The sequence below is a fragment of the Capsicum annuum genome, unplaced genomic scaffold (genome assembly GCF_002878395.1).
Source record: "Capsicum annuum cultivar UCD-10X-F1 unplaced genomic scaffold, UCD10Xv1.1 ctg5201, whole genome shotgun sequence".
Taxonomy (NCBI): domain Eukaryota; kingdom Viridiplantae; phylum Streptophyta; class Magnoliopsida; order Solanales; family Solanaceae; genus Capsicum; species Capsicum annuum.
In genome coordinates, this window is record NW_025859999.1 from 705,377 (window position 1) to 722,231 (window position 16,855).

The following is a 16,855-nucleotide window of genomic DNA, read 5'->3' on the forward strand; positions in this document are numbered from 1 at the left end:
AGAAATAGATAATTAGTTCTCGAAACTAGGCTAAAATATGGGCAAAATATATTGATATAGGCGCGTAATTTCGCCTATCATCAGTTGCCGACGTGATATCCAACGCAGCGCAGCGATGGCATTGACACAATAACCAATGCATCACACCAAGATCGCACCATGTCACTGGAATGGCATGCTGGTAGCTGGGGAAAATATTAACCAATGCGTTAGGTGATGCGGCGCACCAAGATTGTGTTGGTCCACTATATTGGGATTCCAAACATGGTCTAAACGAGGTCAAAAAAATCTACAACTTATCCGAAAACCCCTATTAACATTCCCAATCATGAGTAAACTTAAACAACGACCTTTGAAGCACTTTAAGGTCACGATATTAGATTGTCATCTTTCGAAGTCTAAAAATAAACTAAGTCTGGAAGCTTAGCTAGAATTTTCTAAGCCTGGGACCCCTTAATAAGTTTCGAGGACTGAATTAAGGTAGAAATTTTGTGGTGTCTTACACTTAACATAAGTGGCAGATTAGGATGAACCACAATTAAAATCACTAGTTGATGCTGGTTGTCTCGATATGTTAGAACAACCCCCTTACCACAACTTATACCTAAGTCATTGAGAAAAGAAAGAAGTGCATAAATTTGTTTAATTTTTTGTATCTACAGTATATCTAATGACACTCTACTTATGAGTTTACATAAAAGTTATTAGGCTAACTTAATCATCCCACCATGATAGATAAACCAACTCAACAAATAAACTGTGAAAACCAACTGCAAATGTGGAGAATTAAAATAACAAAAATTCTCAAACCAAAATTCAAAATCAATTGGTAAAGAAGTCTGAAGGATAACAACAATCCCAAAATTCTGTACATCATAAGTCAAGACTTTCAAAAATGAAATAAAATTGGAGTGTCTGGAATATCTCAAACATAACGAAATGACATTAGGATAAAAGAAGAAATCTAAATAACCCACAAAGACAGTATTTCTACCTTTAAGTCTCGAAAGTCCAAAAATTCTCTCATAAATAGGGACATGTAAGGAGCAAAGAAAATAGCAAGAGAGGGTTTGAAAACACACATGCTTAGCTACATCATTTATTGATCCTAAGACAAAATAGTGGGGAGAACCACCCAATAACAACCATCCACAACAATAAAATAATTTGAACTCAGTAAGGCATCACCTAATCTGATAGTTAATATAAACATCAAAATAACAATTAATATTTAAATAGCTCACATTTCATTATAATCCAAGAGAAGGCATAAGGTATTCAATCTCACATTCAGACTATCATATGCCTACTAAGTTAATATTATAAAATAGCTATGATGTGTAAGATGTATGCGAGATACTCAAATATCATAGTTTTGATGAAGATTATGGTGCATGCAGGTACTACCAGTATACACCCGCTTCTCTAAGGCTACACAAGACCAATGGGGAATCATAAGGTCCATATATTCCTTCTATATCCTTCCTCTTTAGACCCTCCAAAGAACTAAATTCAAATTCTATCTAAATGGTCATCGGAGAGCAACTTAATTGAGATACAACCCAAAAGACATCAAATAGTAATAAAAGTAATTCTTATGTTTCAAAACCCTAGAATCCTACCTGAATGCCATCAGAAGGGAGTTATATGACTTAACCAATAAGATGCTTGTGAACATATATGAAATATAAGGATAATTGATTCAAACACAACAAAAATAGATTGCTCAATGACTGAATGAAAATATGTACTGCAATTATTAGTCTTCCCAAAAGTAGAAGCCATTATCCTGCTTATTAATGAATAATAACATAAAAAACTGCTAGTTAATTCATAATCCTTCCCTTATCATTGAGGACATGATTAACAAAAAATTATTAATCGAATCCATTTTATTCTATAACATATAGTCTAGATTTAAAAAGTCAATCCAGTCAAAAAAATTATTTTTTCAATGTTCTACAATGACATAAACTCTTTATTTTCACCTTAATTAACTAAGTTCTTAGTTCCATTTTATCAAATATTTTACACACAAACTTAATTCACCAAAATATGACTACAACTATTAAGTAGCATTCTCCATAATCTCTTTCAACTATATTACACAAATCCACACTAGAAAGTAGAAGAAATAGTCAAAACAAGACAAGTAATCAGTTTTAACCCATCATATAATACTAGTACTTGCATAGATGTTTGTCACTTCACCTATACAAAACTTCTGTAAACCAGTTAGTTTCCTTACAAGACACTAGTAGATAAATATTAAGAATAAGAGCCAAGGAAAGAGTAAGAGTCTATGAAAGACAAATTATCTTGCGGAAGTTGAAAGAATGAAACTAAAGCTTTACCTTTTGAATTTACTCTGAACAAGATTAATCTATTAAATAGAAGTTCTATATAAGAAAACCAAGCTAATGATACACATGTTACCATGCCTAGTGTTGGCGTTCAAAACATTAACTTAAAAGTTAACCCCGGTTTCATGAGGAAAAAATATGAGTTTTTTTGAAAAATCACATTACCTATACTTTATGAAGTTCAATTCTAAAATCTCATTGAAAATTTAGCTGATATTGACTTTGAAATCTTTATTTTATTACACTTGACCAGCGAAACCCTTAATCTGAATTTGAAAAACATAGATTTGAAGGTAAAGTCATAGATTAATTATAGAGAAATGATGAAAATATGATAAAAACTTTTTCAAGGTAAAAATATCAAAATTCCATTTGGAATCACCCAAAAATTGTGATCACAAACTTTAAAAATGAAGGAAAAGGTGATTTCTTTGAAAAAAGAAGATAAAAAGGTTGGAATGTATGGAATGCTTATCGCGATTTTGATTGGTTCCTTCACTATACATTGAAGAACTGAACTCGATAATACCTTGAATGCTATACAAATGTCTTTATAGTTGAACAACTCCTACCCAAGCACGAACTATGTGTAATAGCTCATTACGACGCATCCCCATCTATTCTATTAAGGTTGCCTTGGAAGTTAGTTCTTTATAATTATGGTAAGAAGCATCATAATTAAAAAAACTAAAATCTTACACCAGATCAGTTATGGCTACAACAATAAGTCTAAGAAAAATCTATCTATCAGAACCTGCATCTGAGTTTGGATTATCACAAAAAATATATGATATTGCTATAAGATCAAATGCAACGTTATAGACTGAATGGAGTAGATATAATTTTCAATGGAGGTTGCTTTTGTAATATGTTGATTGAACTCAGCTATAGTCCACAACCACCCAATATTTTGTCTAAATAATTAAAATTACACCAAAAGTCCCATGACCCAAACCAACATGATACTAAGCCAAAATCGACACTCTAGAGCGAATAGAACTAACAATTGTAATATATAATTCTTGGATCTCTAAATAATGACAATCCTTCTAACTCCAAAGCCTCCAAAAATAAGAAAGTTACTTAGTTTTCAATAAACAACCTCAAGAATTATGTCACCCACTTGCATAATTCATAAATAACAATGAGCAACTTTAGGGAGTAGCAAAATGGTTAGAATTGATAAAAGCTTGAATTTTATTAAATGAGTTGCACTATTATCTACCACTAAAACACATCTTCATCATCGAAGGTTTGAGTAAAAAGGTACCCAAACTATAGAGTAGTTTTTAGTACCACATTAAACCTCATACAAATTCTTGCAAGAAAAATGTCACAATCTGAGTCTACACCCTAGACCTAACACAGTGCTTAGAGTCAAAAGAGGCCCCAAGCTAACCCCTAGCCTAGCATAATATAAAAGCTACCTCAATAACTAAATATAATGGTGCAGAATCTAGCTGAATATAAGAATGATTATCTAAAATTAATGTTATTATGAAGAGTCATTACAACAAATATTGTATCTGACCAAAAATATACATCTGAAACATTTATTGTCTATATGAAAGCCATCTTCTATTTGATGAGTTGATAGGATAGGCTCACAAATAACTGAAATAGTCTAAAATTGGAAATTAATACTAAAAAAAATTAAAATATTTTCCTCAGATGAGAAGGAGACACCACTATCTCTTACATAGAGGGTACCTGAAGGCACTGACGATGAGGCCGATGTTCTATGGTAGAACCTATATCATAAGATGATAAAGCACAAAAGAAAGTATATCTTCATTACTTTTATTGTATTAATTAAGTGAGTATACAACGGTAAAATAAGCAAAACAAAATGGGAAATACTAAAATACTGAATTTAAATCCAATACTGAATGCATAAGTTGAACGGCAGAATAATGGCCTTATTATAGATGCAAATAAACTTATATGATTGTGAATGTTGTGAAATCATAGTTTACAAATAATCATAATCATAACTGAGGGTCATGTACAACTACTAAATCTAAATCTCCACATAGGACATATGAGCTAAAAGTGGAGTCTGATGTATACACCCTATTGAGGGGCCTAAAATACCTTTCTAGAATATAAAGGCATAGCTGGTGTGATCACTAAAATGATGAACAACTAGGTGGTCTAGATAAACCTATGATAGAATGTAGTTTTAGGACTTGGGTGGACTGAACCCTTGTACCACTAGGTGCTAAGTACTACTACCATTTTGGCTTAAATCAATAGATAATAACTGAAATAGTAAGATTGAGTTAGAGCACACCTTATCTGAAAGTATTTGAAAGTCTAAATAACTAAAATTAAGTTGTAGGTTTGTAAACTTAAATTAATTACATTTTAATGCTAAAATAAATTACTACGGGTATTTTATGTTAGTAACCAATCAAGCTTTATGAAACACAGCTAAATTCCTATAGAAATACTATAAATCATAATGCTAAAACCAACAATTATGAGTATTACGTGTTTATTACACACCAAGCTTTCTGAAATAGAACTAAATTATGTTGAAATACTACACATCATGTACACCAATAAAGTAATGGAATACTTAGCCATTCTAGGTGTAAAATCATGATAAATATTTAATTACTATAAAATAGTCATAAAGGGTTGAAATATAAGGGAATTCTTAAACTGAATGAGAATCTTAACTCAGATCATGGTAAAACTGAGAAGATTTGAGTTATTTAAGACTTATTCGGTGAAAGGATACCCATTTATTAAATTCCCAAAACCTGTAGAGTTCTTGCTAAAATATGACTGATATTGAGCTTGAGAAGGAAACCTAAGTTTTTTCTCACTGGAAGTGATGAATCACCTTTTGTTAAAGTTTACCAAGTTTCTTAGAAGAGGATGAATGTAAGGGTCAACATGCCTTTTCATCACTCTGAAAATGTACTTAAAACAATGTAGTTTATGTCTGGGGAATAAGAAAAGTATGAAAACACCTCTAGGACCCTATTATTAAAAACAACTAAATCACGATGATAGAGTCTCTATATGACTCATCGTCCGCTACAATAGTTCTACATCTGAGTCATCATGTGGAGACTAGGTCTAGAAAACCTATTATCGTGACCCACAACAACTCCTCATGAAGAGATGTTGTCACTGGGTAGAGTTTTTTACTTTTATTGGATTTATTTAAGATAGGAGAAATGATGACTCATTATGATAGACAATGACATGAGTCATTGTTACTGAAATGGATCTTCCATCCATAAAGACATTTGGTAACTACACTACAAATGATTGATGAGATGCTATATAAAAAATCTGCCAATTCCTTATTGGAATAGTCATTCTATGGGTTTTCCTATGGGCTTTAACTATTTTTTTTATTTCTTGAAGGAGGCCTTAAGAACTTTCGAGATATTACTATTTCGCCTTTAAAAACATTTGTCCTTGAGTGAAGAATAATTTAATAACCCTAGTCAGATCTTGCATTTCCATACTTTTTGTCATTTAGAGCTTCCCTATATATGCCCTAAATCATTTGTGTCTTTCTATAGCTGAAAATTTAGTTATCAGGCAATTTTTTAGAGTTTTATAAACAATTATCAAGTTTAAAGTCTTTGCTAGTAATGATTGATTATCGGGCATAAATATTAGGTTAATAACCTTGTATGCCAATCTTAACAATCCCATTAGTTCAGCTGGTGCATGGACTCAACTGGTGCATATGCTAAAGTGGATCTTTGTTCACTTTAGTAGAGGCCACATAAAATGTCATGCTATCACTTTAAAAGTCCATTCATCCTTTAGCGGTGACTGCTTAAGTGGGAGGGCATCTAATGGAGTGGGAGAGTGAGAATCACTTTAAAAAACCAACGGTAATAGCCAGCTAAACCCAAGAAACTCCTAATATCTAATAGAGAGAATGGTCTAGTCCAGTTTCTTACCGCCTCGGTCTTTTGTGGATAAACTCTAATGCCATCACTGGAAGTAATATGGCCAAGAAAAGCTACTAATCTTAGCCAGAGTTCGGACTTACTTAATTTAGCGAACAACTGGTGAGCTCTAAGAGTTTGAAGTACTATTTTAAGGTGGTCTGCATGATCATTTTCACTACAACAGCAATGAAGAATGTCATCAATAGAGTCTATGACAAAAATATCCTATTAATGTTTGAACACTCGGTTCATCAGGTCCATTAAGGCTATTGGGGCACTGGTAAGATCAAAGGACATGACTAGAAATTTTTAGTGACCATACCAGGTTTGTAAAGATATTTTTGAAATGTCACATCTCTGACACAGAGCTGACAATAACGTGATCTGAGGTTTATTTTTGAAAAATAGCTAGCACCCTGAAGTTAATCAAACAAGTCATCGATTCGAAAAAGCGGATATTTATTCTTGACTGTGACTTTGTTTAAATAATGGTAATCTATGCACATTCTGAGATAACTGTCTTTCTTACGCACGAATAGAACAGTTGAGCCACATGAGGAGATGTTGGATCTGTTGAATACCTTATCTAGGAGATTCTTTAACTATTTTTTAACTCCTTGAGTTATGCCAGAGCTATTCTATATTGTGGAATAAATATAGGGTAAGTATCTGGGAGAAGGTCTATTCCGAAGTCAATTTCCTTTCAGGGAGAAACTCCGGGGAGATCTTAAGGAAATATATATGGGAATTCATTTGCTACTGGAACTGAATCAAGAGTTGGAGTCTATGAGTTTGAGTCATTGACATGTACTAGATGGTAATTACACACCTTTGATATCATCTTTCTCGTGCTAAGGTACTGAATCAATTAACCCCTAAGAGTTGTAGTACTACACCTCCATTCAACGACTGGTTCATTTGGAAACTGAAAATGAACTATTTTATTTCTACAATAAACTGAGGCATAGCATGAGTAGAGCCAATCCATCCCAAATATGATGTCAAAATCCATCATCTCTAATATCATGAGATCAACTAAGGTAACTTTTTGAGATATTATGACCAAATAGTTACTGTATACCTATCTGACTATAATGGAAATACCAATTGGGGTAGACACTAAAAAGGGCTCTGCTAGAGTTTTGGTAGTGACACCAAAGTTGACAGCTATATATGGAGTTATAAAAGAAAGAGCAGCTCTAGGGTCTAGTAAAGCATAAACATATATGTGAAAGACCTACAACGTACCAAAAACTACGTTAGGAGAATTTTCTTGATCTTGGTGGGACCGAAGAACATATAATTTGTTTGGACGCTGACCACTGGTAGCACTGAATCGACACCCTGCTAAGTATGGCGAGTGGATGGAAAAGACGACTGATGGGACTGGCCTTTTTGGAGCACATCCTTAACTTTTTGAGTAACTAACCGACACTCCCAAAATCAATAACCTAGATTGCCACACCTGAAGAACACTTCATTACCCACTCTACACTCACCCATATGGTATCTTCCATATTTCTAACATAGAGGATTTGTACGAGCACTGTTAACACTAACATGGGACTTAGATCCTGGTGCCCTATCCCTGTTGTTATTTTTTAAATTTAGGTACTGAGGCACTGGCTAAAAAGGGTGTTGGGGTTATAGCCCTCTGATGAAACTGAGGACGGTTACTACTTTCTGAATTTGGTTGATTGAAATTAAAACAAACTATCATAGATCCCTTGTTTCCTATTTCCCTATTCTTAATCTTTTGCTCCTCTATCTATTGATCATGGACCATCAGCCTAGATAAGTCAATCTCAATAATAAGCATAGCGGTCCTACACTCTTTGACCGAACTATCATATACGCTAGACACAAACTTACTTATCTTTGACCTGTTATTCGCTACCATATAAGGTATACCTAGTTAACTTAGTAACCTTAAGGGAATACTCCCTCATGCTCTTACTTTCCTGCCTCATGTTAATGAACTCTAACACTTTGCCCACCCTTAACACTAATGGGAAGAATTTATCTAAGAAAACTATGACAAACTCTTCATATTCTATAGGCCCTGCATCTATAACCTATCAAATTTCCAGTGCTTAAACCAAGTATGGGCTATATCCTGCAACTGATATGCAGCGAACTCAGCACTCTGACTAGATGTCATCCCCATAGCATCAGTTAGCTTTTACATCATATCTAAGAATTCCTGTGGATCCTCTTCAGACATGGATCCCATGAAAGAGGTAGGATTCATCTATGTGAAATCCTAAATTCTAGTTGCAGCAATATTGGCCACTGGGTTTGCCAAAATAGTAGCTTGCCATTCTTTTTGTGCTGCTACGGAGTTTGCCAGACTAGTGTACACAGCTCTGAATTCTTCATGAGAGACATGCTCGTCCAGAGGATCTGTGTGGATGGGCTGAGAAGCTGGATGGTTTCCTGTTCTTCTTCCATTTTTTTTGGGAGGCATGTTCTATAAATGGAAGGAAGAAATCAATTAGATTGAGATTTTAACTTGTGCTCATGCTCACTCATACGACATGAATACTGAAAGAAGGAAAACTTTTCCTAAATACCTTGAAGCCTCTCATCCATAAGTGTGGTGCGCTACACACCCATACACAAGACTCTACTCAACGTGGCTTTTAGACTTCCTAGGAAACTTTCAAAACTGTCTCTGATACCAAGTTTGTAATGACCCAGAACGACCCCCTAGTCGTCACACAGTGCTTATACTCCCAAGGGACCACAAGCTAACCTATGAGCTGGTACCTGATGTTAGCAATAGAAAACATGATCATAAATGAAGAAAAATTCTGACATGCCATAATGTTTTAATAACTGAATTTAAAATTGAAAGATGAGTCAATAGAAACAGCTTACTGAATCTGAAAAAATAATGATAAACTGGATCACTAACTTTAATATCTGAATAATGAATAACTAACTCTAATGTTTGACGAGACTCTAAAACTAACTGACATAATATGAGTAGATGGGATAGGTTCCATCTAACTCCAACTAACTACTAATTGAGAAATGAGATAAATTAAGCATGTCCTTGAAGTATGAGGACTCACCACTGAGTAGATGGGATAGGTTCCATCTAACTCCAACTACCTTTAAGTATCGCAAAAGAAAGGTATTTAATGAATACTTTGAATCTACTTGTATGCTAAATGAGATTGGCTGATATGCTTTGTTTCATTAACAAAACTAATAATTAACGGAATCAGAATGTAAAATATGGATTACTGGGTAGAGAACATGGAATCTGTATATACTAAAAATAGGGAGAATCTGTAAATACTGAGTACGCATAAAAGTCTGTAAATACTAAACATATAAGAAAATTTGTAGACACTGGGATGCATGACCAAGCATATAACATGGACTGAGTAAAATCTATAAACTGAAATACTGAAAAATACTGATATCTATACACTTTGGTTAAGTAACTCTAAGATTGCATAATTAAACTGAGACAGTAACTAAGACTTTAATAAGGGTGTCAAGCTTGAACTAATGGGTGACCTCTGCGAGATAGTCAATCCTAATCTGACGGGTAACTTCTCATGCCCTATGCTGGCTACGTAGTTTTGGAGTATAGGGACTGTTAAAAACGATTCTTCCTATCTAATAGGGAAGATGACATCCCTACACTCGCTTGATGTTAATTCTTACTCCCAACTGAAAGTCACTAAAATAGTAGACTATTGTGTGTTTAACTAACTGATATATTACTATTGTGATACCGCTCATAGTATGTTCTGAAGACTATTCTATAATGTACTGAGACTAGACTAAGTAAACATCTATGGATTTTGGTTATTTAATACCCCCAAGACTCAAAATAATAATAGTAAAATGTCACTAAAGCTTGAAGGACAAAACATGAAGGATTTTATTAAAATCAATCACTCTTGTAGGCATTTTATTAAACACTTGTAGTCTATGGTTCAAAGAAATCATAGAAATGTCCTAAAACATATAGAAATAGCATGAATCTGACATATTAAAGTCAAATCATAGTCTTGTTTAATAAATAATAACATTAAAATATGCAGTATTGAATAATAACAATAATTTCATGGTATCATGGTTTAAAATCATAGTTCATAGAGATTTATGGGTAAATCACAATTTAAAACATAATAACTTGAAAAGATTATAACTTGGTGATTAAAATGGGTTACTTAGACATACCTTAATTGATGGATTTCATGAAGTCTTTTGGGATTGACCTTGAATTTGAGAGATAGTATTCTTGATTGGGAGAAAATGCCTTTTTATTTGTGGGAAATTAATTAAAGAATGATTTTAAAATATTTTTAGGGCTTAAATAGCACACCTGGATTGAATAAAATAATGGGGAAAGGACTATTTTATCCTTGAAAGGAATATTAATTTTTTTGTTGAATTTTTTTAAAATGGGCACCTAGCGTAACGCGGCGCGATACTGACAACTAGGAAATGGGCTGACGGTGCAATGCAAAGAAATTATGGCTCCCCTTTGATTCTGCTTTACACCATTGGTGCGGCGCACTATAATTGCGCTGCCTCACTGGAATTGGACAATTATGAACTAGTCCTACGACGTGACGTATGACTATCACGAAGCAATACTGGCTATTGACAATTTCTATTTACACTGACTCCGTGATGTGCTAAGGGTCAAAATGATAGTGTTTAACGACTGAAACTTAAAATCCCCATAACTTCATAACCAGTTATCGGATTTAGGAGAATTTTATATCGTTGAAAGCTAATTAAATTTCCTACACAATGGCAGGCTCTAAACTGAAAAATAATGAGTGTTTTGAAAATTAAAAATATGAATAGTCACCTATTGGGACATAGATTATGCTAGGGAAATACAGGGCATTACAACTAGCTGGAGACTTTGAATTCTCTAAGTCTCCGCAGACCCCTTAGTATTTATCCAGAATCACACGAACCCAAACAAACAATGCTACCCTATCAAATTTGACACTCCAGATTCAATGGCTATATAATATTATTAAGAAAACATCATTTTTGAAATGAGGGTCGAAATGAGATATTAAAGACATAAAACCATACCAACCATTTTAATACACTAAATTTAACGTTCATGATCTGCTAGCATAGTCCATTTTGCCATCCGATGTACATACCAACAAATATTGATTGAAGTCACCTAGAAGGTTTTCAAGCCACCAAAAACTACAATATCACATTAATCACATCAAAACATATTGGGAATAGTTTCAAGCATTCCCACACCACAAAAATGCAACATGCAACCACGAGGAGGTGTAGAATGGCTCTGGCATAACTCAAGGAGTTAAAAAATAGTTAAAGAATCTCCTAGATAAGGTATTCATCAGACCCAACATCTCCTCATGTGGCGCACCTGTTCTATTCGTGCATAAGAAAGGCAGTTATCTCAGAATGTGCATAGACTACCGTTATTTGAACAAAGTCACAGTCAAGAATAAATATCCGCTTCCTAAAATTGATGACTTATTTGATCAACTTCAGGGTGCTAGCTATTTTTCAAAAATAAACCTTAGATCACGTTATCATCAGCTCTGGGTCAGAGATGTGACATTTCAAAAATAGCTTTTCAAACCTGGTATGGTCACTTAAACTTTCTTGTGATGTCCTTTGGTCTTACCAGTGCCCCAACAGCCTTAATGGACCTAATGAACTGAGTATTCAAACAGTACTAGGCCATGTTTGTTATAGACTCTATTGATGACATTCTTCATTGTTGTTGTAGTGAAAATGATCATGCAGACCACCTCAAAATAGTACTTCAAACTCTTAGAGCTTACCAGTTGTTCGCTAAATTAAGTAACTTTGAACCCTGGGTAAGATCAGTAGCTTTTGTTTGCCATATTACTCCCAGTGATTGCATTAGAGTTGATCCACAAAAGACTGAGGCAGTGAGAAACTGGCCTAGACCATTCTCTCCATTAGATATTAGGAGTTTCTTCTATTTAGCTAGCTATTACCGTTGATTTTAAAAGTGATTCTCGAATCCCCAGTCAAACTCTATTCTAGATATAGAAAATATGGTGCATCAAGTATATGGTGTGACCCCGATCGCAAAGGGTAAATTATGATCGCTATATAAAATTTACCCTATGTGACAGATCATGATCATGAAGGGTAATTTATGATTGCCATTTGCGATATACCTTTTACCATTATTACGATCACAATGGGGAAATTGCAATCATGACTTCTACCTCTAATGTCATGTATCACGATTTTGAGTCTCGAGTCATGATAGCTTCACTACAGAACATGGAAAGCGTAGAAATACCATATTCTAGCCCATTTTTGATATTTCTTCTTCCAGTCTCTTGAAACTAAAATCCTAAATCATTTGGTAGCTTAAAATTGGGGCTTGAGGGTCATTTAGGAGCTTGTCTAACACTTGTTTAAGCGATTATCTTTTGATTTGTTGTATGATTTGACCCTTTTCATGTAGGACTTTTCCTTTTCCTATTAAAAAATTGCAAAACCTTGGAGGCTAGATTTTGGCCCCAAATTAGCATGAATTTTACCCATTAATTTGGGTAATGGCTCTTTATGCATGAGGGAATGTTGGGTTAGTATTGGAAAAATGAGTTTTCATAAATAGGACCCACATGGGATTTTGGTGTGATTGTTGGACTACAAGCACAATGGGGCAATATGGATATCATTATTCTCGTATTGATGAGCAGAATGGGTTTTGATAGCTCTGCAAATTGCAGAAGCTTCTCAGAAGGGAAAAACAATGATTTAGCGAATCTTTTGAGCTTTCTTTAGAATCCAGGTATGCTAGGTTTTACCCCTGATAGATTGAGATATTTCAAAGTATGTTTATGATATTTTGTTAGATTTAGGATGGGTTTTAGGTGTTGGTGTGATAAATAGCAATACATCGGTCAGTTGGACCATTTAAATTATTTTGATACCGTTTTTGGCATAGTAACCCTGGTTAGTCATATCTTAGGTAAATGTGACCTTTTAGGCTCTTATTTAGGATGGAAATACCATAGTTACTCAATCAATGAGGAGATTACCATAGCCACTTGAGTTGAGGATGAAACTTAGTCAAATTGCCATTTTTTTAGGTATAATTGACTTAATTGCTCCAAATTGGGATGAATTGCTATCCTAGATCTAGGTATGGCTAGTTTAACATCTAATAGTGTATTACATACCTTCTCCTTGTTTGGGTTAGATATTTTATTATCAAGGATTTTGGGGGTTTAGAAGTAGACTCTTCGACCCACCTTAAGCTAAGACTTGTGATAGTTATTGAAGATTCTTTTTCATGCTTGTGTTTATCTTGGCAATGATTATTATGGCGATACTTAAATGCCTTGGCATTTGTTGGTTTTGATGGATGATGTTGGAGGTAATGCTTAAAGACTGTGAAATGAATCAGTTATTAATTAAGCTTATGATCAGCTATTTAATATGTTTTTGAATAAGCCCTTGATTATGAGATTTGTTAATACTTTAATTAGGACATCGATTGCACCATTGGGTATACGATTGACTAAGTCAACGATCATGTCTACTAATTATGTCACTAATCATGCTAATGACTATAGAAGTGATTATGTTATTTTCTATGCTAGTGGCCATGTCAAAAGTCTTTACTAGTGATTTTGCTATTGGTTATACGAATGTGCATGCGTGTGGGCTCCTGTGGTGATTGTTCTATCAATTTTTCTAAGGATCATGATTATCAACTATATTTGCAATTATGTCATGGATTATGCCATAAATAAATTATAGATTATGCTATGGGTAAGCTAATAATAAGCTACCTATTATGTTAATGATAATTATTTGACTATGCTATTGATGAGTTATTGCCTATTCTAATGATCATAATTATGAATTATGTTAGCGATCTTACCTATTGACTATAATAGTGGCTTCAATATTGATTATACTAAGAACCATGTTTATTTATTATATTAGCGACCATGCTATCGATTTTTCAAAGATCACATGTATTTATTATATTAGTGATCATGCTATTAATTATTCCATAATCTATGGTAATAATGATATGACTCACAGAATAAGTCTGGATATTTTTTATTCTATGAATTACACAAATATCTGTTCATCTACGGATAATAATGATGATAGGATTAGTGAGACCGGATGTAAGTCCGGAGGATTGCTGTGATATTGATGATATTATTAGTGATGATGAAGATGATATTGATGATGATATTCAAGGTGATATCATTCATAATACTTAACAGTTTGAATTTTGATATACATATTATACTATGATGGTACACTTATTATGATACGTTGATATCCGGGTGTGAGATTGACAATAGTGATTCTAACTAAGTATGAAAATGAGGAAATAGTTTTAATGTGGATTGGTATGAGTGGATTCTAGTGGTATTGTATTTAGTTGATAAATTGTGACTAGTTAATAAATGATATATAGCTGATATATGAGGATTTGTTGATAACTTATGACAAATTGATAAATGGTGATGCCAATATATGAGGATTACTTGATAACTAATGAATAGTTGATAAATGTTGATTATCCTATATATGAGGATTAGTTAATAACTATCATGAACTACTAGAAATTACCCCTATGGTGATGGTTGTAAAATCGTTGCCATAGACAACAAAATCGTTGCCATAGCTATACCACAACAATTTAGTAAATATCCTATATGTGGGCATTGCGATAGACCAATGGCAATGGTTTATGCGACAGCTGGTTAAAACCGTTGCCATAGGTGAAGCCATTACATCAGGATTTTTGACTTATTAGGATGCCTCTTTTCATCTATTACAATAGTTAAAAATTGTTGCAATAGATTCTATTTTAGCGACATTAAACCATTGCAATAGCATTTATTGTGATGGTTTTGTTATTCTATTGCAACGATTTATGAGTATCAAATACAACTATTTCAGTAAACTATTGCAACAGTTTTATTGGTCTTTTGCGATGATTTTTGACTACCTATTGTAATGGTTTATTAATCTATTACAATGATTGTTGCCACATGTTATTAAATAGAAACTATTTATATACAATAGTCACTAGTATTAATGTAAATCTTTATTTACATACAGAATAAATTATAATACAATATGTAGACATCACAAATTAAAAAGTACACATGATTACTATCTGAATACAAAATAATGTTTGGGGTCCAAACACTCCTCATGGACAACAAATAGCTCTACTCATAAACACAATGAAGTAAACTTCCTAATCATAAACACATTCTGAACAGAAGAAGTGGTCAACCTAAAATAAATGTTGTTTCAAAATATGTTTGTGCTGAGAAAGGTGTGAAAACTGATGGCTAGCTATTGTCATGTAGGGATGTGATACGTCTTTGCTTCTGGATTATAGCGGAGGTATAATATCAAAAAAAAATCAAATGCCCATAGGAATTCAGCTCGTGGATTTGATGTCATTGATGACATTAAATCTGCACTGGAGAAGGAATGCTCTCAAATAGTCTCTTATGCTGATAACTTAGCAATTTCTATAAGGGACTCCACTATTTTGGTAAATAAAACATATATTGTTTTATCAGACTACTTTTTTATGAATAAAAAAAAAAAAGCTTACCTTTTAGGTTCATACAGACTGGTGGACCAAACTGGGATGTTCCAGTTGGAAGAATGGACTCTAGAAGCGCCAATTTAAGTGGCTCAAATAATAATATCCCCGATCCAAACAAGACATTTGATGCCATTCTCTCAAGGTTCAAAGTACTTGATCGTTTTGACTTTTTATCTTTTTCTGGTAAATGTTACTCTCTTTTCTTTGCTTGCTTAATTTTGCTAGACTAGTTATCTCACGTGAAATTATAGTTAACCCTTATAAATCGCAATGCAGGCAGTCACACAATTGGAAATTCAAGATGTACCAACTTTAGACAAAGGCTCCACAACCTGTCAGAAAATAATAAACCAGACTTAACTATGGATGACTCTTACGCTTCCCAACTGCGCAATAGATGCCCAAATCCGGTGGTGACTAGAACCTATTCTCCTTGGACTTTGTTTCACCAGCAAAATTTAATAATGGCTACTTTAAGAACTTGTTGGCTTTAAAGGGCCTACTGAACTCTGACCAAGTTCTTGCTACTAAGAGTCAATCATCATTAGCCTTGCTGAAACAATATACAGAGAACAATGCTCAAAATTATGTATAAATTTACTCGCATTATATATATAGTTTTAGGCAGATGTAGGAGTATTAGACAATAATCTATAGATAGAAGAGCAAAATCTAACCTGCTCATTAAGAAAATATGATGAGATAGAATTTACTGAATAAGAATTTAGCTTAAAATCCCTCTGCACAACATGCGAATCAAGAAAATAACTGATTTAGTGATATTCATTGTTTTCCTAAGAAAATTTATTTGTACAATAATTAAAACATGTTATAGCTATAAATAATAATGAACAAAACACAAAATAAATCAAATTGGACTATCCCTTCTATTGTTATTTCTTTACTTTCCGTTGTTCCATGTTGTCTGGAACACAAAACACATATATATC

General features: G+C 33.6%; 1 pseudogene; it reads left to right on the forward strand.

Moving 5' to 3' along the window:
* Window positions 1–16,500, forward strand: part of LOC107857448 — a 62,561-nt pseudogene extending 46,061 nt beyond the window's left edge.
* The last annotated feature ends 355 nt before the right edge of the window (window positions 16,501–16,855 follow it).